This window comes from Micromys minutus (genome assembly GCF_963924665.1).
Source record: "Micromys minutus genome assembly, chromosome: 1".
Lineage (NCBI taxonomy): Eukaryota > Metazoa > Chordata > Mammalia > Rodentia > Muridae > Micromys > Micromys minutus.
Window position 1 is genome coordinate 172,129,806 of NC_137969.1, and position 22,625 is coordinate 172,152,430.

Sequence of the window (22,625 nt, forward strand, 5' to 3'; positions counted from 1 at the left end):
TCCCGTCTCTAGATCAAATGATAACGTATTGAAATTGTTTTTAAACAATAAAATACTGTACGTATATCAAGTACGTCTATAAATGAACACATATTTATACACAAGAATAAGAGCTGATTCCCCTGGGATTCCTAACATCATGTGTCTCCTATTAAAGACTTGGCATTTCTTGAGGGTTCTGGAGGGTGGGAATATACATACGCATTATATGTCATTAGTATATTCTGTTAATGTTTCATAGAAACAGAAGGAGAGTCACACACATACATCACACAGGCTACTGGCCCCTTTGGGAGATGTTTGCTCAAGAGTCTGAGCTTGGCTGGGTCCATGTTGTGTCCCGGGGCAGCCTTGCATAGGTGCAAGTGTGGGCTGGAACTGATTTACTAACTAAGGTAGAAAATGATAAAGCAAACAGAAAAACAAAATCACAAAACCAACTTTGATCGTGGTTCCAAAAAAATCACTTGAGCAGAGGAGAGTGAAAGTGGGGTGCTTCGGTGGTTTAAGCAATGTTGGGGGAGGAGAAAGGGGTTCAGAGAATCTAAAGCAGAGGGTGAGATTGGCAATACCCACCTCGCACCACAACCTGGCTCATGTTTGACACACCGAGTCTTATGGAATGAACAGCACACATTGCTGTAAGTGCAGAGCTGCCCTGAACGGTGTTAGGAACCTGCTTCTGCAACGCGGCTGAAGCCCTTTGCTCATAAGTAGACCCACAGGCCTCTGCGGCATGTGCCTCTTTCACTTTTGTTCTCTTACAGCGCTGAAGTACAAGCACTGGAACTCAGCAATCATTTGCCATCCGCGGCTCAGCTTCTGTGAGCTGCGCAGCTAAAACCCACTTCTTTTCTGTGTGAAACTGTAATCGGCCTCTGTGCTGGGCTTATGGGAGAGGAAGGAGAGGACTGAAATGGGCTGTCTTCCTGGGAAAATGGGGTGGGGGTGGGGGTGGGGAATGGGATAAAAGCATTCCCAGGGCAGAATATGAGAACACAGCCATGACCTCCGAAAGTCTCTTCTGCCTGCAAACTTTGAGCCCCAATCTCTAATCAATTAGCTAACTAGCTCCCCCTTTTGACATTTTCTTACAGATAAAAAGTGTACAGTGTCCTGGTGAAGCAGGAGGTGCTAAGCTAGGACATAAATCCCTGCTGTTGTTAGGAAGAAAAATACAGGGGAACATTAACCCTGTCTCCATGCAGTGTGCAGCAGACACCGTATTAATGACGAGTGATACTTCAGAGCCATTTTTTATTTAAGGATATTCTGAAAGAGCCTATGAAGAAAAGGTGACAGACATCCAAAGTGGAAAGGCACTTCTGACTTAAGGAATTAAAGTCAACATTAGTTTTAATCACAGATACAAATAAGACCCCAGCACATCCACACGAGCCATGTATTCTGCGTACTGCTGAAGTCTTACACTATTTATTCTGAGTTTGAAATTGTATTTAATCTACTTTTTTAACTTTTATTTTAAACCAGAAACAAAAGAACTGTACCAGAACAAAAGATTTTTTCTCCCCCATCACAAGCAGTCATGGTTTTCTGTGGTTCATCAGGCTAAGTTCAGAGCAAGCAGAGGCCACTGTGCGGTGTTCACATTTTACAGGCCCAAAGGGGAGAGGAAGTAACCCACACTGAGGGGCTGTGATGAGTTCTCACCCTCTCTTAAAGTCAGTTTCTGGTTGCATATTTGAATCATGAATAACCTTTTTGATAAATTCTTGGTGTTTAGCCTTAATCTTCAGGGCTATGTTACCTGAGGATACACACCCACTCCCGGGGAGCCAGTTGCCAGCTCACGGCCTAACACTGCCCTCAAGCCAACTTCTGGCTTCCTTCATTTGTCTCTGATTCTGGTTTTGCAGCCCACTAGATCATCCTTGGCCTCCATGGCCTCATCTTCCTTTGTGGCTAGCACTGTGTTTTCTGGGGTTAGCAAGCCAGAGCAAGCATGTGATGGCATTGTCACCTTGGTCCTTCACTGACATGTGAGGAAAGCTTCAGTTCTGTTTGGAAGGTCTGCTTTGCATCAGAAACAAGACATGCAGATTTTTATCATATATCTGGAAGAAGCCGGAAGTCCATGATCCAGCATGTGCAGGGATACTTCTTGGCCTCGATCTGCTGCCCACCCTGTGTCTTCACATGGTCTTCCCTCTGGGAGTCCATATCCTCGTGTTCTCCAATAATAAGTGCAGGCACAGTGGATTCAGGTGTATGCTATGCAACTCATTGTACTTCTGAGTTTATGTGGGATGACATGCTTTTTATATGTGTTCACTCATGCATGCACACACAGGTGCATGAGTGTGTGTGTGTGTGTGTGTGTGTGTGTGTGTGTGTATGTGTGTGTGTGTGTGTGTGTGTGTGTAGAGACCAGAAGACAACCTCAGGTATTGTCCCTACAGTGCCATTCCTCTCTTATTTTGAGACAGGGTCTCTTACTAGCCTGAGGCTAACTGATTAGGCTAGACTGGTTGGTCATGGAGATCCTATGAATCCTTCTATTTTCTGACTGTAGGCATTATAAGCCTGTACTACCATAATGGCCGTTTCAGTGTTATGTGGGTGCTAGAAACTGAACTCTGTTCTTCATGCTTGTAAAGGAAGCTTTTCCCCCATAGAACCAGTCCCCATGCTTTGTCTCCTTAAAGGGCCCTATCTTTAGGATCACTCACAACCTCAGGCATTGGGAGTTAGAGCCTGACCGGACAAACTCTGGGAGCATAGTCATACAGACAAAGAGATGTCTGCATTGGCAGAGTGCATATGTTTAGGGCAACTCTCTTGAACCTATGCCTGGGAAATATAATGAGGAAATTGACTTGCCCAAATTTCTCTGGACCATCTTCTTTGCATTGCTTAGTCAAATAATCAAATGAGATAGCTTCCCAGGCTATCCCCACCCCTGTAGCTACACCCCTGAAGATCACTAGCCCAGAGTGTGTCCCCAAAAGCTTGCCTTCCATTCATATATTCTTTGCATCACACCACTTTTCTCCAGGGCCTTGGGAAGTTGGAAGTCCTACCATACACTTCTGATGGGTTGGGTAAATGCCTTTGCTTCCTCTCTGTGTATTTTAAGATAACTTATTATTTTTATCTTCATGTCCCCAGGCCCCATAAGGCCAAGACCACTGAATGAAACACATGGGTCTTCTTGTCACTGGGAGATTCACTTTTTCCTTTGTCTCATCCCCTGCATCTTTGGATTTTCATTTTTGCTCTTTGCTCTTGTCCAAGTTTGACTCTCAAGAGCTCACTGGTGTTTTTGCTATGGAATTCTCCTTCTTTATTCCCTATCCCATTGCCTTGGATGAAATCCAAGTCTTATTCCTAAAGGAAAGGTTCTGGAAGATTTAATCTCTCAATTTTCAATGCTTCTCAGGCTTATCCCAAATGGTATATTTCAGATGGCACCCTTGTCTGGCTAGCTGGGTTAGGCTTAGGACTTTGAGTTTGCTTTGCTTCTTTGTGCTTTCTTTATTCTTCTTTTTTTAAAGAAATTTTTTATAAATGCTGATCAAGTTCTCCAATTAATTAGTACTTTAGAAAAATGTGTTTCAAGTTTTCTTCTTTATCCTTTTAGAAACCTAAGCTCAAAGCATTAAGACTAAGACAACACTAATGCCAACAATAACAATAAAGCTTCATTTTGAGCTTCCTGGGGGCATAGACCATTCACCAGCGTCTGACATTTAGTATCTACACATTCAAAGTCCCCTGAATGTCACTATAGGACCATGATTGATATTATCCTTTCTTGTCATTGTTGGAAAGGCCCTGAGACCGTTTCTGGTTAAAGGCAACTCAGATGCAGGGGACAGGACTGAATAATCAGAATTCAAACATGTGCTAAGGCAGAGCCAGGGTCAACATTAATACCTCTGTGCTTCAAGATTCGTATGTCCGTTGCTTTAGTCAGGCCATTTGCTCAAGCCGAACTTCATTCTCTTTCCTAACACACATTTTAAAAATGAGCAGTCATGTGTATGTTAGGAGTCTGAGACATCATTGTCTTTCATACGGCCATGTAGTCTGCGGGCAATGAGGAGAGAGTCTCCCGTAATGAAAGAGCTGGATTGATTTTCCTGATGGCCAGCCCCTCTCCATTCCTAACAACCATCTGGATGTATGCATGGAGGCCAGATTGCCTGTTATGTCCACCATGTGAGCTGCCGTGCCCTGGAACGGCAACATAGAAAACAGCCACCCCAGAAGCCTGTCATCTCCCTGCCATCCCTGTGGCAATCAGCATCCTTCCAACTTTCAGACACTGAGTTCATCTCTGTGAATTTGGAGAGTGACAGCTGTGGAGAGCGTGGGGGCACATGGAGAGGGTCAGGCCGGCAGATGCATTTGGACAAGACTCAGATGAGGTGGCGAAGAGGCAGGGTTCCAGCTGAGGAAGCCACAAGGCACCATTGCCGGCTTTCTCTGCACACTCACTTAAGAAAACAGTACCTGCTTATTGGTTGAATGATAGTTTTCTTCCTCCACTTCACTTTATTGAATAGAAGGTGGGAGTTTGGGGCCCTTTGTGCTGCTCTAAGCTCTGCAATTCCTTCTTTGTTTCTGAGAATAAGAAAATAATGGAAAGGCTGAAAGTGTTTTTCTTTAAGGAAGAGAGAGAGAGAGAGAGAGAGAGAGAGAGAGAGAGAGAGAGAGAGAGAGAGAGAGAGATAGGGGGGGGGGGTACGGGCATGAATTGGTGTTTAATTGGGGCTTGTTGTCTGTTCTGGATTAGTGGGTCCTCTCTGGATTGGAATGTGGGTGTTGTGACTCTTAAGTTTCTTCCTAAGTTGTGATGATTTGTTGTGAATTGTTTGGCAGTGGTAGCCTTTCTGGAGCCGGGAGCTCAGCTACTAACACACACAAATATTTCCACACGTAAAATGGTAGCCACTTATTAAGTCAGTTGGGGGAATTTCTCATCACAGGCCTGCGTTTTATGCCTATTCATAAAATAACCTTCACAAAAGCATGGAGTGGAGTATGTTTTACATACTACTACACAGGTGAGCCATCTAGCAGGTCATTTCATTTGCCTGAAAAAGTTATTTGCTATTTTTTATTGTGATGACATATTATCACTAATTGCCACAGAACAGGGGATGGTGCATTCTCAAATAATTAGATAATGCAAAGTCAATAATCCCTAACTGTCTTCAACACTTAGCTTGCAGTATACTTTTTGGTTGGAGTCTGAGTGGCATGGCCTTTTGTTGACATAGGAGGAGACTGTGGGCTTCTCAGATCAAATTCTCATGAGTTAGGACTATTACTCTTTCTCACAGCTGGAACAAGGTACCTTGACAGGAGCTACTTAAGGAAGGGAGAAATGATTTCAGAGGTTCATTATGGAAGAAAGGCATAGAGATTGCTGGCCACCATGGATCTACAGACATGAAGCAGAGAAAGAGGGATGCTGGGAGTCTGTTTCCTTTTTCTTTCTTTTTACTGAATGTGGAGCCCCACCCATGGAATGATACTTTAGAATCTTTGCACTTCAGTTAACCTAATCCAGAAGCTCTCTTAAAGACAAACCCAGAATTTGGTTTCGAAATCTTATGAAGTCAGGTTGAGCCTCCCAGGAGGAGAATAGCTTATTTACATAATGAACACCCCACTTTTCTGTTCTTTCACACGTGTACACTGTACAGTCACAACATGCAGTTGCATACCCAACACACAGATACATGCATGAAAGTACGCATGAGTTTAAGTAATTAGATTATAGGGAGTTACAGGTGTGACTGCTTACAGGTGCTCTTCCATTTCAGCTGCTAACCCATCTTCAATTTGACCTCAAGCCTTTGGTCCTAGAATCCCCTTATGCTGTATGCATTGTTGAAGTGGGCTTGTCCCAGTCTGTTGAACAATTGAATCTTATCAGAACAATTACTTAGTGAGCAAGACAAGGATGGGTTTGTCTTTGTCAACAGAACCATTCTCTAACTCAAGAACTGCTCTAAAGTACTGAAGTGGGAAAGGGCGCTCTGGCACTACTGATTACGTTTGTCCTGAGTACGACAGTTGTGTATCTGTGTGGTAATTGTGACTGAGAACTCTCAACGGGGCTGGTAAGATAACCTGTGACCAGGATAGTGAGGACACCACTTAGGAGACAGGGGTTATCATGAGAAGAGAAAGCTGGATGGATACACTCAGGGAACTGCCAACTAAAAGGTACCCCAGAGACTTAAGAGTTGAGGTTTCCATTTGGATGGAAGAAGAAATAGGGGGAGATGTGGTCTAAGAAGCTGTTTGAAGACAAGCAGGAGATGAAGATGAAGGAAAATGTCCTTGAACGCAGGGCTCAGGATGGTGTTAAATGTAGTGGTTTTTATAGTACAAAGTCTGAGGCTACAGCATGAGAGAGAATCACACGTTTTCTAGTTCCATGAACCAGGGACAATATCCCATAACTTTCACATTCCTCATATCCAAAAGGAATCCAAAATACTGCTTCCCCCCAAGGGCTGTAATATGTAAAACTATGCAAAACACTGGGAAGGATGCCTGGACTGTGAGAATGTACTGTATTTGCCTATCGTGGTCTTGTGGTTACTGCCAAGTTCTTCAGTTCTTGGGATGCAGGTTTGGTGGGCACTGTGATACAAACTCACAGTGCATTTCCCAATATGCCCATCAAGTGGCAATTGCACCAACTATGGCCATGAAGAATATATATATATATATATATATATATATATATCCCTAGAAAATTAAATTGACACATCACTAGGAGTCATTTGAAATGTTAATGGAAAATGTAGTAGGTTAATTGGAAGTGAATTTTACTAATGTGACATTAGAATGAATTAATTAGGAATAACTTTTATTAATATATAATTAAAATACTAATAGTTTGCTTAGTATGTGAGAAATCAAATACCATTGGCTACAGATTTTGACTGCTATAAAACACTAACATATCTATTTAATACAAAAATTTTTTTGCTCAGATAAAACAAAATATAAAATATCACCATCAATAGCCAAAGGTGAGCTGTCACAGTTGTCTCTGCTGCTAGGGTGTCAAAGTACACATGCAGAGAATAGCCAGGTCGCTGTGACAATCTAGTTCTGCTGGGGTCAGCCTGTGACTTCGTTTCTATGAATAGCACTTAGATGTCTGAAATAATGTTCCAAATCCTCAGCGATAAATTCACAGGCATTTAGAACAGTTTTCCCTTTATTTAAAATGTCATGGTTCAGAAGATTTGCCTAAATAGTTAGGTTGATGAAAGGAGTTAGTTTTTGAAAGAATTTTTACAAAATCTTTCTTATTCTGTCTTAATATTAAGAAAGTCTTCAAAACAGTATTTTCCCCTACGACAACTATGCCATGAAGCTTCATTTTCTTTTAAATATTAGTTAAAGTGCATTGACGTGTACTTAAATACTATTGAAAAGGAAGAATAATGTAGGAAGATATTTGTAAAGGAAGAAAAAAAACCCCACCATCTCACTATTGAACAAAATTCTGCTCATTTTGGCATATTTTCTCCATTTAAAAAAATTTCAAGAACCGGTTTTAGGTTTAGTATTTATAGCATGAATGCAGTTCTTTGGTTTTTATGTTGAAAGAATTGTGACATCATTTTAAATAATTGGAGATACCTGAGCAAACAGAAGAGAGAGAGCTTGCCTCCTCTCAGTTTTCTGAAGAAAGGTGTCACAGGGCCGAGAGAGCGCAGCTTCACAACGGCCTCCCAGCCGACTGGAAAGCTCATTCTCAATAATTAAACAACAGACACTTGTGAGTGCACATGTACAGCACACATTCCACTGTGCCTTCTGTTCTATATGAGAGCTCCTGTCCCCCACACGCTTGCCTGTTTGAACACTTAGTCACTAGCTGGTGGTGCTCTTTGGGAAGATTGTAGAACCTTTAGGAGGTGGAGAAAGTGGGTTTCCAGGGGCGGATCCTCTGGCTTTAAATCTTGGTTTCATGTCTCACTTACTGTCTCTGTTTCTCATCTGCTGATGCAAAGCAACCTACCTGCTGCCTCAGGACAGAACACTGTTCTCCAAAGGTACTAACACTTGCAAAAGAAAGCAAGGAACCCAGTACAGGGCTGTTGGCTGTACTAGCTGATGTGTACCGAACCTGGAAGGTAGTCATGCACTCCTTGGCTCTCTGTAATGCTTTCTGGCTTTGCCACATCCTCTCTCTTCTTCCAACACTGCCCCTTTTCTTTTACTTTGTCCCAATATTTGCTTCTGATCCAGGCTTTGCTGTCTTGGGATATTCTGTCTAATGGAGGCAAAGAACCTGTAAAGGTGCGCCAAATGGAAATCGGTACCAAATAGGAAGGAGAAACATTCATTCCTAAGTTTAGCTTGATTCTGGGAGACTTGGAGGAGACTTGACTATCAAGGGGCATAAAGACTCATTCCTGACAACATCATTCTAATGGACTGTATGTGTCCATGATGGATCCACGGCGAATATATGAGTTATAAGAATTTATTTTATGTTTTAGAAAAGGCAGATTGTCCTTGTCTGGACATTTTAACCATAATTGTCAGGAAGGAATAATTTTTTGAGCCATGAACATAAATCTCTGAGTTAAGAAATGAAAATACAGTTTGCTTCTAGGGACTTTTAAAAAATGTTTCCCCAGGTAGGGAATTACTTGTTTTATTAGAGACTGCCTTGGTTTCAATGTTCTCTCTCTTGTTCTGATTTTGACTTTCAGATGTCAGGGATGATGAGCAGGAGGCTACCAGGATCTAAGCCGAAGTGAAAAAGGTGGATAAACATCCAACCTGCAGTCAGCTACTGTTAGAATTTCTATTGAGGTGATGAAGCACCATGGACAAAAGCAAGTTGGGGAGGAAAGGCGTTTATTGGGCTTATACTTCCACATCACAGTCCATCACTGGAAGAAGTCAGGGCAGGAACCCAAACAGGACAGGAACCTGGAGGCAGGAGTTGATGCAGAGACCATGGAGTGCTGCTGCTTACTGGCTTTCTTCCCATAGCTTGCTCAATCTGCTTTCTTATAGAACCCAGGACCACCACCCATAGTGGGCTAGGCCCTCCCCTTCAGTCAACTAATTAAGAAATGTCCAATAGGCTTGCCTAAAGCTTGAACTTATGAAGGCATTTTCCCAATTGCTTGGGTCAAGTTTACCTGAGAGTAGCCAGCAGAGCAACCCCAATGCATATGAGGATCAGGCTAAGCCACTAATGAAGAACCCAGGCAGGAGAGTGTAACGCTAAGGGGCACCTGCTCTTTATCAAGAGATGTGTGGGGCTTAAGTCAAGCTGCCATGGGTTCTAATTTGCTTTGTAACATACAAGATGAGTGCCCTTCACGGAGGATGTTTTTTTCTTTATTGCTTAAAAATGGGATAATAACTAGCTGCACATGAGTACACTTGACACCAAAATTAGCATATAGGGAAATACTTAGTGCAATGCCACACATAAGTGGAGGCTAAATAAATGTTGGGTAGATTTGAATATTAATATAATAAGCAAAAGCAAAGGACAGTAGTTGAAGATGCCTAGGTTGGTTGTGAATTACATGGGTCTGAGTGAACAGCCAACCCTCCTGGGCTGAGTAATAAAAGGGACCCAATGAAAAATCCTTGTTCCAAAATGCCTTCCGAAAGGCAGGGAGTGAGGTGCTATAGAACATCTGGGTCTTGGTGTTTTTGTTACAATTATGGCTGGGTAGAGCAAGGAGTTCTTGGAATCACATTTCTGCACAGGAGGACAACTATGACATTACACAGAGCTGGCTACAATAAGGACAGTTAACACATGTCATCCAGGAGTCCAGGACACTGCATTGCTGTAATAAGTATTCTGATGGACTTTGCTCACCAATTATAACTGCAATGCCTCCAATTCTAACCTGGAAGAAGAGTAATGATGCTGGTACCCTTCCTAGCTTAGTCTCCTCTGTGAGTAGAATCCGGAGGAGGTGAAGCTGACATATCACAGTGAGATACAAATTCTACTCCTTACTGATGACAGAAGCAACAGTCAGAGAGGCAACCTTCCTGTACCAGGTAGTCATTGGAAACACTTTACCTCCTACATTCTGACTGAAGTGGTAATGGGCTGAAGGAGACTCTCTTGTGTGAGTTTCGTCTACTTGTTGGGGCCCTGGGCTCCTGAAGTATGTTTAGAGATAGATTAAAGCCAAACCTACCGATGGCCATTTCAACTGACTTACACTAGACCCTTGTGACTCTGGTGAAAATCTCATCTGACTGTCTCTCTTGCCACTCTGCTTCTTAGAAAATCCTGGAGATCTCATTGTCATGACAGCAGTAGAAGTCCACCTCAAAGCGCTCTGCAAGCAGGTGGCTAGCACCTTCACTTCAAACTAGTCTAAGAGCCTTAGTGTGGCAGCTAGGAGTAAGAAAGGTTTTCCCAGCCTGGGGGACTCAGTCGGTAAAACGCTTGCTTTATAATCACAAGATTTGAGTTTGACACTCAGAACCTACCTAAAACAAAACAAACAAACAAACAAACAAACAAAAAAATCTGAGTATAGTAGCATATGTTCATTTTTTTGTTTTTATATTTTATTGGATATTCTCTGCATTTACATTTCAGATGTTACCCCCTTCCCCCAATCCCATCTCTCCTCCCCCTCCCATTGCCTCCATGAAGATGCTCCCTCTCCCAATCACCTGCTCCTACCTCAGTACCTTAGCATTCCCCTACACTGGGAAAATGAGCCTCTGCTGGACCAAAGGGCTGTCTTCAAATTGATGCCAGAGAATGCTGTCCTCTGCTGCATATGCACCGGGGCCATGGGTCTCTCCATGCGAACTGTTTGCTTAATATTTTTGTCTCTTGGAGCTGTTGTGGGTTTGGTTAGTTGATCATTTTGTTCTTCCCATGGGGTTGCAGACCCTTTCAGCTTCTCCAGTCCTTTCTCTAGCTCCTTCATTGGGGTGCCTGTGTCCAGTCTGATGGTTAGCTGCAAGCATCCTCCTCTGTATCTGTATGGCTCTGGCAGAGCCTCTGAGGAGGCATCCATATCATGTTCCTGCCAGTAAGCACTTCTAGGCATCAGCAATAGTGTGTGGGTTTAGTGGCTGCATATGGGGTGGATCCCCAGGTGAGGCAGTCTCTGGATGATCTTTTCTCCAATCCCTGCTTTTCTATTTGTCCCTTTATTTTCTCCCTTGAGCGTTTTGTTCTTCCTTCTAAGAAGGACCGAGGCATCCACATTCTGACTTTCCTTCTCTTTGAGCTTCATAAGTTGTGTGAATTGTTTCTTGGGTATTCAAGGTTTCTTGGGTATTTTTGGGTTAGTATCCTCTTAAAAGTGAGTACATACCATGAATGATCTTTTGTGACTGGGTTACCTCACTCAGGATGATAGCTTCAACTTTCATCCATTTACTTAGGAATTTCATGAAGTCATTGTGTTTAATAGCTGAGTAGTACTCCATTGTGTAAATGTACCACACTTTCTGTATCCATTCAGCTGCTGGTTCAGCTGGCAGTCAGCATGCAGAAGAATGCAAATTGATTCTTTCTTATCTCCTTGTACAAAGCTCAAGTCTAAGTGGATCAAAGACCTACACATAAAACCAGGTATACTGGAACTATTAGATCAGAAAGTGGAGAAGAGCCTTCATAACTCAGTGTTGGAGAGGCAGATAAATGCTGATCCCTGGTACTCACTGGCAACTAATCAGATGGAGAGCAATGGGAGATCCTGGCTTGAAATTAAAAAGAAAAGAAAGAAGAAAAAAAGGGGGGAGGGCTCTAAGAGAGATCTGGCCTCTTCATAATAGTAGAATCACAAATGTACACATGTTCTCATATAAACACATGTGCTCCCTCCGCATAGCCATACAACACTGCCTCTACCTGTTCTCCGGGGGTCTTTTTGCCCCTTGGGTTTGTAATCACACAGCAATGTAGTTCAGACTTAAGGCTCTGCTCCTGTTTACATCTTCCCGAGGATTTCACAGATATCCTTTATTTTTTGTTGGTGGATAAATACCTGCAGGTTTTCACACCTGTTCTTCTTTCAGAAGAACGTGAATGTGAAAAAAATATATAAATAAATAATCGAGTTCTTTACTGACAGGTGGGTGTTTAGCAAAGCTTCATGGTAATTAAAACCATATTCTAAATATTTAAATAAGCAACATAAAATATGAAAGTAAGTTTATATTCAATAATTTGCTACACATTATTCAAATATATCAAATGTTTCTTCTAAGCCTTTTGTTTTATGAGGGAGTTTGTCAGACTTCAAGAGGCTGACTTAGAAATTAAAGAATTTATAAGGTGCACATTTTATATAAAACTACAAAAATATAGTACCTTAAAAATACAAATATTAAGCTGGGCGTGGCAGTACACACCTTTAATCCAGCTTCAGGGAGACAGAGGCAGGAGGGGACCTGTGTTCTAGGTCAACATGGTCTACAGAGTGAGTTTTAGGACAACCAAGGCTGTACACACACACACACACACACACACACACACACACACAGCCCCAAACCCCACATATTAGCATAATATCACCACTATTCATAGATAAGTATGATCTTTAACATGTACACAGCAGTTTATTATTTCTGACTTTTTTAAGTCAATGTATTTTCTATGTCACCCGACTCCAGATCAAGCTAGATGAATGTATTGGGGCATCCAGAGGTAGATTCTGGTTTCTAGAATAAAATGAAGGCCTTTTAGTGAGCAAGAGTCTGCAGAAGTGACTCCCTAGCAGGCTGTCTCCTTACGCAAGCCATAAAGTGTTTGATACACAGGTCCTGAGAGGAGACACGGCCCGCTGTGGACCGAGGAACACGGGCACTTAGACACATGCCATTTTCTCTTCCTCCTAATCTTTCTAGACACTTTGAATATCTGCCCATCTATTTCTGAGACTTGGGACATGAAGCTTAGATATCCTTTTCCTTTGCTAATAATAATATAATAATAATAATTGTCCACCTGCATTGTATGTGTGCCACATGCAAATCAACAGCGACTTTACAACGTAAAACAACAGCCTTCTCTCCCTCTGATCTGAACATAGTTTTCTCCTGTTACTAACCATCATTTATATGTGTGTATGAATCAAAACTGAGCAATGACTCAGAAAGATCTTGCTACAGATACCATCCAAGAGCCCAGACTGAGGAGCCTGGGCTGCTGGGCCGTCATAATTTTCACTGGCAGACTTGGCCATACCCATCTTGACATTGGGCAAATTAGCCAAGCCGACAGCAAATAAAAAGAAGACACAGGTGTGAGGGCACCTTCCTGCCTCCCAGGATGAGCGCACTGTGTGCTGAAGGGTCATGCACCTGCACCATTGTTTCTGAGGGGGAAAATAGCTTTTAAGAGCAAATGCTCTCGAGCCTCAAGCCTGGTTGGAGACAAGAGACTCCTGTGTAATTTGAAGATAAATGAGCCTTCCCCCGTTTTATGATGGGTTATATTCTGTTAACTCTTTCAGGAAATGACTTTAAGGCTCAATTTAAACATTTAACTGCTGTTTGCTTCAAAAGGAGTCAGGCATGGGCTGAAGGGGTGTGTGTGTGGGTGGGGGGATGTGATTCTCCGGATGGCTACCGTTGTTTGGGTGCACCTGCATCAGGACTCCCACACACACTGCTGGAGAGCACTGCTCTGTGACAGGAGCCCTTTCCGGAAGTCCTAAGGAAGATGGAGTTGAAGAGGTTCTGATTTCTCCAAACCTGCCATTCTCAAATGTGTCCTTCCACATGAGGCTGGTTTACTCCTCAGACAGCAAAGTCATGACAATATAAGTGTGATCACCCTCCAAATAGGGCTGTTATCAGCATGCCAGGAAATCACATCCACCTCCCTTTTCTTATAATAACTGCCTCAATGCCTGAAAAATAATCATTTCTTGCCCCAGAAGTGTTTCAAGGTCAATGTCTATTGGGTAACTGAGGGCTGATCTCCCAAATGCAGATACCCCCGTTCTTCTCCAGTGCAAAACACCCCGTCTACCCAGACTCCCACAGTTTCCTTCCTGGGCTTCTCCCCCTTCCTTTTGTCTGCCCTGAGCTGAGTCAGGAGCAAAGAGATGGGAACAGAGCAAAGATTCATGTATAGCCTGTCAAAGTCAATGTGCAAGGCCTACAATGGCCTGGGATGGTTTGTGGGTTATTTTCCTTTGTTTTCTCTTTCTTAGTTTCTACCTGGGGCAGCCTGCTTGTTATTTTTTCCCAGCTGTGATCTCACCTTCCTTTAGGTAAGTTCTGCTTAAGTTTTACTTCTAAAACTGTTTAAGTTCCTGGGAGAAAAAGAGTTGCCTCTTCTGATTGCGACTTGTCTGCCCTTCACAGATGCTGCACTTAAAAAGCTAATATTCCTCTCTCCCTCCTCCTTTTCTTTCTTTGTTTCTGTGTCTCTTTCTGTCTCTATTTCTGTCCCTCTTCCCTTCTCTATCTCTCTGTGTGGAGTGGGGTGTGTGTGTGTGTGTGTGTGTGTGAATGTGTAGCTCAAGTGTACAATTATAGCTTAGATAGTTGGTGCCCTGACCCAACATGGTTTCTGGGATCAAACTTAACAACTCACTCCAGGTCATAAGGCTTGGCACAAGGCTCAGGTGTCTCTAGTGGCTGAGCCACCCAGCTGGCCTGGTGCTGTGTTTTTTGACAGAATCTCTAAGATCCCACTGCTACCTTCTGGCCTAGACTTCACTGTTTTCACTGGATTCTCTAAGTATATGGCTACTGTGTCCAATAATGCATTTAGTTATGGGACTGCCAGAGGCAGACACACTGATCCTTGTGCATATCTGCTAGATAAGGTGAGACACTCTCAGGACACCCAAATGAATGATGGTTTTGTCCTTGAGAATTGTACAAACTAAAGCTGGGTCCATTAAGGATACAAATGTGCATAGAAAATGAGGGTTTTCATGTGGGAGCTCAAGGTGGCCACAGCTAGGAGCAGCACCAGTCTCTTTAAAACATTCCCCTATTTAAATGGAAGCGCTACTCTCTTATCCACAAAAGCTCTGTGACTCTACCCACTAATATGACTTAAGTATCCTAAATACCTAAGGACAATGTTGCCTTCCAGTGTGACTTGGTGCTGGGAGTGCCCTTAGACCATCTCATTTGCCATTCATTGGCCACTTGCAGCACCTGAGCACTTGAAATGTGAACAGTGACATTTCCTTTTTCTTCCTATCACTTCTAGTTAACTCACACTCAAGTATACATACGGCCGCACGAGCTGCTGATGGATGCCACAGTTCCTATTACACACTTAGAGAAAATGGGAGTGTTTGATAAGAACATGGTGAAGATGGCATTTGACACTTGTTACCAAAGCGTTTGACAAGGACCTGGGGGAGGATGTTGAGTAACAAGGATGAGGGTGGGGGCGGAGACTTTAATAATCCATTTAATTTTCTGAAAGGATCTTTATGGTTCCGACTCAAAGACCAAGGGACTGATGACAGGTTTTGTGTCCAACTGGGGAGTAATAGGACTGTGGCAGGCTCCTTGAAGTCACTGCCTTATACAAGAAACCAAGTCCACAGAAAGGACTCTCCTTAGAGAAGCAACAGGCACCATTGTTAACCTAAGCAGCTGTCATTTCTGGTTCTAACTGTGCCTACAGTGGTACCCCAGTGCCTAGATGAACAGAAAGCTTGCTGTACCTTGTCCAGCTCTCAATTTGAGATTCCTGGGGTCTCTGGGAGAAGAACAGAATTCATGGTCTCTGGACCCAGTTTTATGGTGGATGGGAAGAATGCTTGCTTGGGTAGAGTGCGTCAACTTTAAACTGTGTCTACTAGCCCTGAGAAGATGCATTTCTTTTGTTTGTTTATAGCTCTCCTCCAATTTGCATTTTCATTCCAGCTTATCCATGTGAAAAATAAAATCTCCAATGGCTTTTTAAAAATGTCTGCACTATTAGAAACATATTTCTGCTACAGCCTTACCATCAGTGTCTTTGACATAGGGGCTGTGAGTCTAAGATGCAGGGTTATCCTTCCTCTGGTTCTCATCATAGTGGTACTCTAGAGTTGGAATTTGACCTTTGAATCTTAATGGCAGTTTCTACATCCGAGGTCATTGTTACTAAGTTACGTGAGAATTCTTCTCTGGTATCATGTTTTCAAGTCAAAGTCATGCAGTGGTCCTTGGAGATGTTGGAAATTCAATAGCCGAGAAATACGATGTGCGAGAGTTGAGCTATTTAGTGCAGCTATCAAATCTCCTGACCTGGGCAAGAAGATTAGCACTGAGTCACCTTCCTAAATGCTGAAGATCCTTGCACTATAAGATTTGGGACAAAACACTGTCAATATCTAATAGAATCTCCCTAAGCAGAATTTATGAAAATGAGCCCAGAATGCTCTAGAACTTGTCAGCCTCCAGTTGCAGGAATTCCTGTTGTTTACTGCCCTTCCAAGCTAGGTCTCAATTTAAAATTACAGGGTGGAGCAATGGGTATAGCTTAGGTCATGGAGAGTTTGTCTAGCATGCACAAAACCCTGAGTTCAGTCTTAATGCCCTATAAGCAAGGTATATTGTTCCACACGTGTAATCTCAGCAGTTAAGAGGTAAGGGCAAGAGCATCAGGAGTTCAATGTCATCCTTGGCTACATAGTGAATTAGAGGCCAGCCTGGTATACGGGAGACTCTGAGTCAAATAATCAGACAAACAAACACAAAATACAGAAGAAAAAAACCACTATAAATCTCTTCCACTTTTCAGTATGTTTGTAACTAGGTGTCTGAGGTCTGAATATGATTGTCAGTATCATTTGATCTTTAGCCAGTTTACCCTTAGAGTGGAACTAAAGTTACAGGGAAACTTCTCCCTCCTGAAATCTGACGATTGCCCCAACCTTTATTCCTTCAGCTTCATGTATACTAGCTTTGCTGCCTGCTGTCTGTGGATGTGTGTACAGAGCTAGTAGAAGGAAGGTCATTCATAGACCACTCCCCCTTCCCGCTCTCCTGTTACCAACCCAGGTTGGACAGAACCCAGGGCAGAACTCATTCTAACATCTTCTCCATTTAGAAGTCAAAAATGGCTCCCTCAGCTGCAAGCAACTATGCCACATTCCTTTTATTTTCCCCTGCTGGGGGAAAGAGAGAAAATTGAATAAAGATACACAGGGCAGTTTCCATACTTCTGTAATTTCCCCTGAATGGCTCACATAGTGACTATTATTCTCCTCCCATTAAGCACGGGGCCATCTGGGGCGTAGAGATGCTGGGGGAGTTGAAATGTGACTGCATAGAACCCATTCTTTAACTGGATTCCCGCTTTTGTGTTGCGTGGACGGGAAGATATTCTGAACTTCTGTGGGAGCGTCCCAGCATCTTTATCGCTTTCACATCTGCCGCTGCAGGAATTGATGGTAATGTTGGTTATTATGGTGGTGTCTTCCTCCACTTAAAACAAGGCCATCTGGGGTTTGTGTGGTATCAGATGGATTAGCATTTTTTTCAAGCACTTTTCTGCTTTGGTAAATATATTTTACAGAAATTATTTCAGAGAAAGGATTCTGATAATAACGACGGCAATCATCATGATAGGTTATTATGTGAGATGCCCTTCATAAAAAGTCCCTAGCAAGCAGATTCCAGACAGGCAAGGCCGGGAGTCCAACACCTGGGCTGGCCTCTGGAAACAGCTTGAAGCAGTTGCAATGGTGCTGCGGGCTGTCTCAGAAAACAGACTTGGAGGCAGAATCTGCAGTGTGCCAGGGTAGAAAGACCACTGTGTGTGGAGTCAGCTCTGCCAGTGCCTGGCTAAGGGATCTTTGGAAAACTTACTAAATGTCAAAATTCCCTATTTGTAAAATGGACTGAAGAACCCATAGAGCTCGCTGTGTGTGTGTGTGTGTGTGTGTGTGTGTGTGTGTGTGTGTGAGAGAGAGAGAGAGAGAGAGAGAGAGAGAGAGAGAGAGAGAGAGAGAGAGAGATCGATCCTTGGTCTGCCGACTTCATAGGAACATTGAGGAAGAACTCAATATCAGAAGATGCAAAGCCAGTGGCTTTTCAGTTTCTTCAATTCCTGGCAGATTTCACGGTAATAATTCATATTAAAGTGGGTGTTAAGCCTACTGACTGCATGTAATTTTAACTTATGTCATAGGCAAGTGCTAAGAATTTGAGTAAATCTATTTAATCCTAATATGTGAGTCTAAAATGACGGTGAGACTGGAATTGAAAGTTGTGTGAAGCTAGTTTTGAAATACCAATATCTAGGCACTCCATACGTTATCTACATCAGTGTTTCTAGTATTTTCTCGAAAAGGGTATGCCACTTGATTATAAAGAGTTTATTACATAATTCATCCAGTGCAGACTATGCTATGAAGTGATGAACTTCTGATTTTAGTGTATGTGTAAACTATTCATTAAAAGGACTTAGAGTTGTTTGAGGACTCTGAGCTAAATAAAAATAGATTACTTCCTAATAACATATGCTAACATATATTTTTACTTAATGAGATTTTTTTTAAGATTATAAAGACAAGTCTGTCTCTTTACACGGATCCTTGTTTTCCTCTATTGTGTAGGCACGTGCCAAGGATACTATTTTATTGCACCATCTAGAATAGCACATTTTAATCTGTTTAGCACACTTAAGAAGAATTACCAGCCCAGTATCCTATATTCTTAGAATCTCTTACAAAATGAAAGATGGTTCTCTTTCAGAAATTATGCTGTGGATTGTGAGTCTGACCAGGATGTGATGAGAGATGGGGGAAATGCTAGCATGGGCTTGTGTGTCGAATCACAGTCACAGACTAGAAGGTCTGCTCACAAATCCCTCCTTACTCTTCCCTCCCACTGCCCTGCAGCATTGCTCTGACATTCCTGAGTTCCCTGGTCCGCTGACCTTCCATCCAGTTTCAACAATGCAACGTCCTCTAGAAACATTAGAAGGTAGGAGGAAGGGAAAAGCTAGCTTCTATAAGTTTCTTCTTGTGCTGTGACCCAAGACTCAAGGAGAAGCAGCTTAAGGAGGAGGGACTTATTTGGACTCACAGTTCTGGGGAGGACAGCCAATCACTGGAAGGAAAGTGTATCTGCTAGAGCATGAGGTAGGTGGAGACATCCATCCAGCAGTTAGAGAGCAGAGTACGGACAGGAAGTGGACACCATCAAAGCTCAAGCTCCACTCTAGTGACACATTTCCTCCTGACATTTCTACAACTTCCCCCAACAGGATACCTTATGAGGACCAAACACTTGAACATCTAAGACTATCAGGAACATTTCCCATTCAAACTATAATGTGGTTTTTCTCTTCTTTCCTTTTGGGTGGCAAGTCCTACAGTGGTGGCATCCACTTCTACCACAGATGGTCTTCTTGAGTTGGCTTCATTGGTTGACACTGACCCCTGTAGTTCTCAGAACCTTCCCTTTTATTGCTCCTGTCCTAGGCAAGATAGCAGCTTCCTGTCCTGATTGTTTGGTGACCTGATCCCACTGAGATTCCAGCACTCCTGTGGCCTGTGCTGTTAGCATCCTACACTGCTAACCCTGCCTCTCTGTCTGAAACACTGGATGCGGCTGTTTTCTTAATTTAGCCTTGGTTGAAACCACTATCATAACATCTGCCAGTCCCTCTAAATACTAGGGCACCCAGAATTCTTCAAGGCTTGCTGCCGGCATGGGGATAGGGTTGGAGAAGAAGACAGTTGTGATAGGGTCCTACCAGCTTTGAAAATAGTAGAGATATTAAATAATTGTTTAATTTGTTTAAATTAAATAATTGTTTAATTTGAGATATTCTTTTTTTTAATCGGACATTCTCTGTACTTTCATTTCAAATGTTACCCCCACTCCCAGGAATCTTGGTTTAATTTCAACAATTCACACAGCATGAGAAAAGCTGAAGATTGATCACTGACTGACTGAACAAAAGTTCTGGGTAACTGTGAATTCAGTCTTGTAATATCAAAGAGTTCCTGCTTTTGGAATTAAATAAAAACAGGGACTATGATGGCCACTCTCCAGCATAAGACTATGTGAATAATTCTCAAAGTTAAAAAAAAAAAGGAATTCTAATTCCAGAGGAGATTCTGGAATCTTACAGATGTGAATATGTTTGTTTCATTAGCTCGAATTTATAACATTTTTTTCATAATATCAAGTAATTCTAAATTGAGATAATGTGGGCTTCACTTAGTCAGGATTATGGATGGCTCTACAGTTTCCTTATTAAGTTATTCTTATTTTGATAGGGATGTGAAAGATTAAAATAACTTGATTCATAGAGATATATGATTGTGAGTGATCTTTTGTTTGTGAGTATGTGTGTACACATGCTCCTGTGTTTGCAGTTGGGTTGTATAAATTTGCTTGTATGTGTACGTGTGTGTATATATGTGTAGAAGCCAGAGGCCAGTGTGGAATGCTTTCTTCCATCACTTCTCAACTGCTCATGATGATATTTTGAGACAAAATCTTAAGCTAACCCTGGAAGTCATTGATTCATCTGGACTGGGTGGGATCCGCCTTGGTGCTGGGATCACAAGCTCAGACTTTTCCCATTGGTGCTGGGGATTTTGAACTCGGGTCTTTAAACTTGTGCACCAAGCACTTTACTGTTTGAGTTCCTCCCAGACCTAATTTTTTAAAATGTGCTTTGCATTCTTAAGACTTAATTTAGGAATAGGAATCATTTGCAAAGGCTTAGAATGCAAATGAGAAAATTTTTATTTAAAAATTATGCAGCTTGTCAGAAATATCTCACATTTCTTATAGCTAACCCAATATATCTAATTATTGTCATAAGTAAATCATAAATGTAAAAACTAGACAAATAGCAAAGCCAAGTGGAAGACAAATGAAAGCAAAGCAAACACAGATATATCACTTGAAGCCACAAAATTACCTGCACTATGACAGAATCACACACATGTGCTTCATTTTCTCTGTTTTACAAATGCTAACCACCCTGACAGGAGTGTGAGCTACCATGGGGCTAGTCTAGCACTGACAGAGGAACACTCAAATTAGGGTGTAAAAATGACTAGTACATGCCTGAACTTCAGGCAGGACATCTTGTAGAGACCCAACTCTTCTGAAGGTCATTTGAGCTAGAATCTTCATTGGCAGGTTACATCTGATGTGAATTTTGTATGTTCATGTAAACACACTTGAACAATAATCTTGTCCATCCCACAACAGATATCCCTGAGCCAGATAGTGGAAACAAACTCATTGGTCACTCCAGTGTGTTGAGATTTGGTACAGAATTCAGTATTTTAATTCTCCAGTATGTGTGTTAAAAATAAATTGTGAGCTACCATTTCCAGAAGCAGACCCATCCCCTCAAAGTGTCTGCCCTACTAGATAAAATTTAATCTGCTCAAATCGATGAAAAAATTTTCATCTAGAGCACCTGCTTTAAGTTAACTCTGATTTAACTGTTGATTTCTTCGGTACCGGGGACTGAACCCAGAACCTGTGCAAGCTATGTAAGTAGCCTAGCCACTGGGGTGTATCTCCAACCCTAACCTGCGTTTTAAATTAAAATCAGATTTTAATGCCCAGAGAAAAGCACAGATCAAGAGAATTTGTGGCTAGCAATACCTCATGCTCCCCATCCCTTTAGGTTCTTTTATGCCCCATTATGACATTGATCCAGCTTTCACTCACCAAACAGAGAACCTTCCCTGATCTGCATTTTCCTGAGTCTGTGGGAAGAGCAAAGACAGCAGCCTTGTAAACAAGGTCTGTGACTCTGTGTGCTCCTGGGGAGATGGACTCTTCCTTCTGGAAAGAAGGCCCATTATAAGGTAGCATCCACAATGAACCTCAAGTTATTTTAAGGGTATTCGTGACTTGCCCAAGGAGCATCTGGTAGTACTCAATAAATCAATTATTTCCTAAGGAAAAGGAGAATGTTGCTGTCCTCACAGTGGCTCACAGACAGCCCATGTGAACAATTTGAGCATCTTCCCTGCCCACTTGTATTTTTTTTTATTTATATGTTTACTGCAAGTCATAGCCATGTTTTTGTGTGATTTTTTTGTTAATTTCTGTATTTTATGGTCATGTTGTAACAAATATTTTCCCCTATGGAACCGTAGTTTTTTTTATAACTCTGACTTCAGAGTAAACAACACCCTGTCTTGCAGGCAACATATCTGACTCTCGTCTCTACCTTTGCCCTTCTCCAACTGTCTCAGGCTGTTTACATAATTCAAGTTTAAAAATAAGGAATGGTGACTTCCTGGAAAAGAAAACCTTTGAGACAAGCCAATAACTATTTATACAATTGCCAAGTATAAGGTGAGAATTTCTGGGATGTATTAAGGCACCTCATCAGCTATATCCAGTGCCCATGTATCCACACAGGACAACCACAGCTTGCTAGAGAGAAAAGTTGTATTAGCACAGTGGTTGGCTGAATTATTTCTCCTCAAGTTCCAATGATGAGTTTTCAAAGTCTAAACTCCCAGGATAAGAATGTGACTGAAGATGAGGATAGAGAGTTGAGGTCTTTTCTCTGAGTTTCTCTCTTAGAGCCCTGGCTGGTCTTGAACTCACTATATATCCTGAGCTATCCTCCAATTCGTGATCCTCTAGATTCAGTTTCCAAAGGGCTAGGATTACAGGCATGTGCCACCACACCCAGCTGG